Genomic DNA, 8,617 nt, shown 5'->3' on the forward strand with positions numbered 1-8,617 from the left:
ACCCAACATGTACATTTTCATACTGATAAGGCAAATACATACACGCATATAAGTAAATGTATGTGAGTGTGTGTTCGTATGAGTGTGCGTGCATGCATATGTATCGCTCTCTCTCTCCCTCTTTCACTCTCTTATGTGTACATATATATACATACAATCATATATATATATATATATATATATATATATATATATATATATATATATATATATATATATATATATATATATATATATATATATATATATATATATATATATATATATATATATATATATATATATATATATATATAAATATATATATATATATATATATATATATATATATATATATATATATATATATATATATATATATATTAATAATAATTGTATGACAACAAAAGAATGAATGTGACCTCGATATTACGTAAATAGTGGAATTTATCTGTAATATAATATGTAACAATTATTTAGTTGCCATAATAAAACTCCGAGTTTCGGATGTCGAGTATAACAATACTCAAACTGTTATGCTTACATTTGACAGATGTCTTGATAGGAATGTGCCACCAATACTCCTTGTAATGATGCTTATGTTTGTATTCAAAAACAAATAGTTCTGTACATTGATTCCAGGACAGTCTTTTGATTTCGGAAAGGCATTGTATAATGTTTTTAGGGACAACGTCGTGTCGCATATGGAGGTAGTAATTTGATGACATTTTTGGGCAGGTACTAATAATGTGCGTGATGTGTTACATATAAATGTGACATAATCGACATTGTTAATTGCATCTTGGCCCTTCAAGCCCCTCACTGTCAGCTTTGTTTGCTAGCTAATTTGTAGAAGTCTCCTGCTATTGGATTGCAAATTGAAAGGTCACGAGTCCAAGTAAGACTACACTTTACAGCAATAATACTGTCTTCATGAAGTCTTTAGGAAACATACCAATATATAGTCTTTTTTAAAAAAACCTCTGGAATATGAGCTGTACAGTTAGTGCCATGGCATGATATTTTTCCTCCCACAAATGCAGTAAACATTTTAAAGTCCTACTCTTACAGCCAACCATTTGTAATATAGAATTTGTAAAGACAACTAAAAGAATAATCGGTATCTGACTTGTCCCAGTTCAAGTTTTGTAAGACAGAATGCCATGATCATTTACATACCTACAAAACTCCAGACAATTACAGCATGATCAATGTCGGCAGCAGTAATACAAAGAACACCATATGTCTATTGTGAGATTGCTTCAAGTCAATGGAACTTGAGTTCCCCTCAGAGGAAGGAATTTTTACTCATAAATTAATATTCTCAAATGAATTGTTTACATTTTGATTCATGATTTTGAACTCTTGTTCCTACATAAAAATCGATAAATAAAAGGAATAGAAAAATATATTCAAGACAGCACAATGCGTTAGGATTTTATGAGAACAGAAATCTATGATGTAGCAGTTATACATTCAACCATCTGTTTTGTTTTTTTTTAATTTTTTCATGCTTCGACTGCAAATATCTTTTAAATCAAAGTGATGCTACCTCCTTTCTCTCTACATGCACCGAAGTCTTGATGAATTTGCGAAAAAGATACATGTATTAAACATGATAGAAATATTTGTAACGCGAACAGCAGAAAAGATCCAGACGAAATATACAAGGAGAAGTCTAATATAATTGTGTGAATTATATACAATGATGTACCTTCTGCAGGATATATGCAGTAGATGCAGTAGATGCAGTCATGACTAACCGGATGCCAATTGTTTGCGATGATCTGGTACATTATTCTGATATGATTCTTTATTCTGACTTTTATGCCGGGAATGTTCTCATGCATAATAAAATGTAATCATATATATTTGAATATCATAAAAGAAAGCCTCATTATAAAAATATGCATACTGACGGTTTCGGTTAAATCAACAGAAATTAAATATAAAATAACACATTGAATCAATGAAACAAACCAAATTTATTCATATTGCATTATGCTAAATTGAAAATAGAAAATATTTACATTATATAGATATTTAATGCAAATAATCGTAAGTTTAAACGTGATGATATACTCTTCCACGTTATAAATATTTCAAATTATACAATAATTTCAATTTTTTTCAATTATTAGGTATCATCATAAGTAAACTCATAAAAAAACGAAGCACATGACTCCGATTGATGTACATGTATATTGTTAATATTGTTATTGTTCTCGGAAATAACATTTTGCTTTCATTTTTTTCAATCGTTTTATACATCCTGTCATTAAATGGAGAATTGATGTAAGACTTAACCTGCCTTTCACTCTCCAGAAATACATGCTGTAAAACTAAATATAGCATCTAACATATACAAGTATAATAAAATTGAATATATTCATTCGTACAACTCCACTTAACACGGTCAGCAATTATAATAATCCTTTCTGCTACAGACACAGGGCCTGAAATTTTGTAGCGAGGAGATAGTCGATTGCATCGATCCAAGCCCTTGGCTTGTAGCTATTAAATCGACCCCCAGAGAATAATCGACAATGTTAACCTCGGCGGAATTTGAACTCAGAACGTAAAGACGGACGAAATACCGTTAAGCATTTTGTCTGGTGTGTCAATAATAATAATAATGCTTTCTACTATAGGCACAAGGTCCGAAATCTTGGGGAAAGGCTAATTGATTACATAGCCCTAATATTCAACTGGTACTTATTATTTTTTTGTCTACTCTGGACAAAAGGCCCGACATTTTGGGGGAGGCACCAGTCGATTAGACCGACCCCAGTACGCAACTGGTACTTATTTTTTGTCGACCCTGAAAGGATGAAAGGCAAAGTCGACCTCTGCTGAATTTGAACTCAGAACGTAAAGGCAGACGAAATACCGCTAAGTATTTCGCCCGGCGTGTTAACATTTCTTATTTCTTTACTGCTCACAAGGGGCTAAACATAGAGGAAACAAAGCAGGGACACACAAAGAGATTAAATCGATTACATCGACCCCAGTGCGTAACTGGTACTTGATTTATCGACCCCTAAAGGATGAAACGCAAAGTCGATCTCGGCGGAATTTGAACTCAGAGCGTAGCGGCAGACGAAATACCGCTAAGCATTTCGCCCAGCGTGCTTACGTTTCTGCCAGCTCGCCGCCTTTCCTAGTACTCAATTCCTTCTCTACTCTAGGCACAAGGCCCGAAAGTTTTGGGGAAGGCTACTAGTCTTAATATTTAACTGGTACTTATTTTATTGGATCTGAAGGAATGAAAGGCTAAGCTGACCTCAGTAGAATTTGAACTCAAAACGTAAATAGAGACAAAATACCACTAGGCATTATTTTCGGCGGGTCAACAATCATAATAAGCTATTCGAACAGCAGCAAAGATCACAAATTTAGCAAAATAAATGATACACACAATTGACTGTTAATAAGGGAAAATGAAACGCAAAGTTAACCATGGAAGGCTTTCAAGGGAAGTGATATGATCTTCAGGTATAGCGTATGTGTGTAATATGGCAATCTTTTTTTTTTTTGTATCTTTTATCTTTTACCCTTTACGTATTTCAGTGGTTTGCATTCCGCCACACTTGAGTACCGCATTGATGGTGGGGATTTGACCTCTGAATATAAAAGGACAGAACTAATCCCAATCACATCATTTGCAGGATGCCATATCACCCTTCGCTGAAGGCACTAAGTTATTTTTAATATTGGAGAAAAACCACACATTAAGCTGCAGAAAATATGAAATTAAATGGAACCCACTAATTAATTCCTGCTTCTGTTAGTAACAGAACGATAAAAAGTAAATTTGACCGCAGAATAAATTAGCATGACGATACAAAACGATGAATAAATACCTTAAAACTACCTTAATGTCCGTACGCTAATTTTCTGTTAATGTCCATATTTAATTTAGAAGAAATTCTGCCAGCTCTATATGAGAAAAAATCCAATTTCGTGGGAGGTAAATCGAGTAACGAATTATCATGAAAAGTTGTATTGCTTTAATAGACATGAATATTCAACTAGTACTTAGTTTATTGAAATCGGAATAATAATATCATGTGATTTTTACATGGACGTTATTTCTTCTTTGTCTCTTGTTATATTAAATACGAATACGAGAAAAGTAATTAATTGTAAACTAGCAGTATTTACAGAGAAAGAACAAGATTGAATCACATGCTCCCCTTATTAAAATAAATAAATAAATAAAACGCAAAACGTTATAATTTCAGCGCTTTTCTTATTTTTTTAATAATATGAATACTGAATGATGTGCTGTGTCAATAGGAAAATGGCGACAGTTGTCTCTGCGACATAAAAAAAAAAGGACTTTTATGACTATTTAATCCTAGTAATGCCAGTAAACACCTTAGCAACATAGTAATGTATTTCTCAGAGTTTGCTCTGTCTGTGTTGAAAAATGCCATCAAATCTGTTAACTCGCCTTCTCTCTTCATGAATGAAAAATAATATGTACTTAGCGAAAGTGAAGCAACGAAATACGCAAGATTACTACCACCCATGCAAAAGTCGTTGCAGTTTTCATTTGTACGCTAGAAAGAACAGCTATAACTTCCTCAATTTATATCTCACTTTCCAGAAGAACACAGCAGGGTGTACTTACGGCTACTGTGACTTTAATCATAAATATGTCCTTTAAGGCCTCCTTTAGAGATACGGAAAAATAGTAACAACAGAAGTAGTAATGTTGCAATGTCTTTCACGTAAAAATGTAATAGGACATTTTTCATACTTTGTAATATAAATGTTATATGTATCAACTTTTAATAAATAATAGACGAAGGTGGCGAGGTGGCAGAAACGTTAGCACGCCGAGCGAAATGATTTGCGCTATTTTGTCTGCTGTTACGTTCTGAGTTCAAATTCCGCCGAGGTTGACTTTGCTTTTCATCTTTTCGGGTTCAATAAATTAAGTACCAGTTGTGCACTTGGGTCGATGTAATCGACTGAATCCTTTTGCATGTCCTTGTTTGTCCCCTCTATGTTTAGCCCTTTGTAGGCAATAAAGAAATAAGAAACGTAAGCACGCCGGGAGAAATGCTTAGCGTCTGCCTTTACGTTCTGAGTTCAAATTCCGCGGAGGTCAACTTTGCCTTTCATAAAATAAGTACAAGTCGCGTACTGGGTTCGATCTAATCGATTAGCCCCGCTCTCCAAAAATTTCAGGCCTTGTGCCTAGAGTAGAAAAAAAAAATAATATACGGATAAATGCAGGTAGTGAACTGGCGGAATCATTACCGCGCCGAGAAAATGCATAGAGGCATTTCTTCCATTGAGTTCACATGTCATCGGAGTTGACTCTACTTTTCGTGGTCGATAAAATAATTAGCAGTTGAATACTTATGCAATCGATTTACTCCCGGCCCTGAAATTCCATGCCTTGTGCAAAAATTTGAAACCCAAATGTCTCAATAGTTATACACCCAAGAGCCTGATCTATTATCTGTCATAACTCCTCATTTCTCTTTTCTTCTTTCCTACTCTTCTTCCTTCTCGTCCGCATTTTTCTTATACTTATCCTCCTTTTTCTTCTTCATCCTCCCTCTTCTTGTTTTCTTTTATTCCACTTATTCCTCCATCTTTACCGTTCCTATTTATTGTATGATTTCTGATGTGAGATCGTGTGTTGAATACTGAATATTGTTTATATTTGAATATTGTTTATATTTCGGGCTGGTCCTTTTTTTTTTTTTGTTAAATTAATACACACACACTATATACTCGTCTGTAGCCCATTTAGAGAATGGATGAAATTCAAAACAGAACAGGAGGAGACGTGGGATGGAAAGTCACTGAAGAGGTCACATGATCTGTATCGAAAGACTTTAAACGAAGGACACTGAAATAAGAACAATAATAAATCTAAAGTGAAGGTTGAATATATAGTACGTGTGTTCATTAGGTAAAAAAAAATTAGCATCCAGAAATAAATGTATTTATCTATATATTTATATATTTGCCTTCGTGTAACCTTCCTTAGGTGTTGAGACATTGCTGCAACTAGTCACTAAATGAAGCGATCTTAAGAAATAAAAGAATCAAAGCAAGAGATGTTAGACACAGCCGTAAACATCACACGCGCCAGAATAAAAGTAACTACATAGTTCAATACGAGGAAATATTTACAATCAAAGCAGAGGAGTGTTTTATGTGGCAAGTACTTTCACATGAACATCACAAACTTCATCTCAATTCGTCTAAACGAGATATCTGTTCACTGAATGTACTGTAACGAATGAATATTTGTATATATGTGTGAAGATACATATATATATATATATATATATATATATATATATATATATATATATATATATATATATATATATAGATAGATAGATATATATATATATATATATACATATAGTGTCTATCTATAAATATCACTCACTCTCTCTCTCTCTTTCTCTCCATCTCTCTCTCTCTCTCTCTCTCTCTCTCTCTCTCTCTCTTTCTATATATATATATATATATTATATATATATACATATATATATATATAAACACGATAAACCACATACGATTTATATATGATGCAAGTAATTTTACGCCTAGTGTCGTAAGATAATCGGTCCATAAACTTACTTTTCTCATAGACTTCATGATTAAGCTCCAAATTAAAGCTAGAACTAAGATGGCACGATACATTTAAGTATAAATGATTATGCACAACACAACGTCTAATAGAAAACGTTAAAACAATTCAAGCATTACAAAACTTCGCTCTAAAAAGCACTCTGGTAATTCACTTCATGTAGAGAAAAGGAAAGGGTTCCCCACGATGTGTTTTGCCATTCATTCAAGGACAAATATTTCCATATTCTAGAAGCTTTACATGAATAAATAGAGCACTCCTTGTTGAAATAAACCAAGACAAACTTATTTTACATGGTTAGAATAGCTTGTATGCCGACCGTTCATCAGCAGTGTTATTAAATAAATATAATAATTAATAACAGTGTATTTAGTTATATTTATTATTTCGCAGAGCAGCCTTGAAATTTTGACTAATTATGCTTTCTAATATTTCATTTTCCAAATAAAAGAGATGATTACGGTCGTATTCGTGCCTTGAACAGATCAGCAAATATAGTCGCGCTATAACTTGTAGAATTATTAGCTGCTGAATGAATAATTATATATAAATGTATACCTACTTCTATACTGCTTATGATAAGCATATTTTGATATCACTTGATGATAGACGCTAAATTTATATGTAATAAATAAGTAATATTAATATTCAGGTATAACTTGCAATCCACGGGCATACATGTGCATCTCAAAAGGTTGTTATATATTCATTCCTCCATATACGTATCCATGAAATTATCAAAGATGTCCCAAGAAGGAGTTCATATGTGTATTCGTCATACGTAACTTGTTATCATTATTTCGATAAGATATTGTGAAAGAAGAAGCGGGATATATATCAATTCGTTTCACATATAGTGAAATATATCAATGATGTTATATGTGGATATATATCTTTCTAGGTTTCTGTGTATATGTATAAAAGAACATAAGGGTGGATATGCACAGTTACACATACACACACGTGTGAGTGGCTGTGTATGAATAGCATTCATAAAAATATTTTTACATTGGCATTCCAGCCTATTATGATGTTATGATTGACTATTTAAATGTTGATTCCGTCACGTAAATTCACAAGATTTGATTGTTCTAGCATCAGACTTCCTAATATTGCAGAAGATTCAAGGAAATATAAAACGCCCGGTATATCATAATTGCTGCAAGGAGACACACAAAATCATAATAAAGATAGTCGTAGTATACCAATGTAAAATATATATACACACATTAGTAAGCACACGCTGGCAACACGCAGCTGGAAGCACATACAAACATGCACGTATTTGCATAAACGAACAAATATTTGGGCACAATGATGTATGTTGCTATGTGTATTTTAACAATTTTCTTTGTTATAATCGTTTTTAGGTTTGCGCATGTACGCGAATATATATGTGAATGTTTGTATATATATACATACATACATACATACATATATATATATATATATATATATATATATATATATATATATATATATATATATATATATATATATATATATATATATATATATATATATATATATATATATATATATATATATATATATGTGTGTGTGTGTGTGTAAATATATATATCTATATATATATATATATATATATATATATATATATATATATATATATATATATATATGCCTATATATATATATATATATATATATATATATATATATATATATATATATATATATACAAATATATATATGTATACGTGTATATAGAGGTAGCCATATATATCTATATATATATATATATATATATATATACATATATATATATATATATATATATATATATATATATATATATATATATATATATATATATATATATATATATATATATATATATATATATATATATATATATATATATATATATATATATATATATGTATACATATTTGTATGTTTGTATGTACAGGACACGACAGCATGTATATGACACGTCTAAGCCGAACCACACACGCCACACACATACGCACACACCACATACACAAAATG

Source organism: Octopus bimaculoides, chromosome 12, assembly GCF_046866305.1.
Source record: "Octopus bimaculoides isolate indiv1 chromosome 12, ASM4686630v1, whole genome shotgun sequence".
In the NCBI taxonomy this organism is placed as follows: Eukaryota; Metazoa; Mollusca; class Cephalopoda; order Octopoda; family Octopodidae; genus Octopus; species Octopus bimaculoides.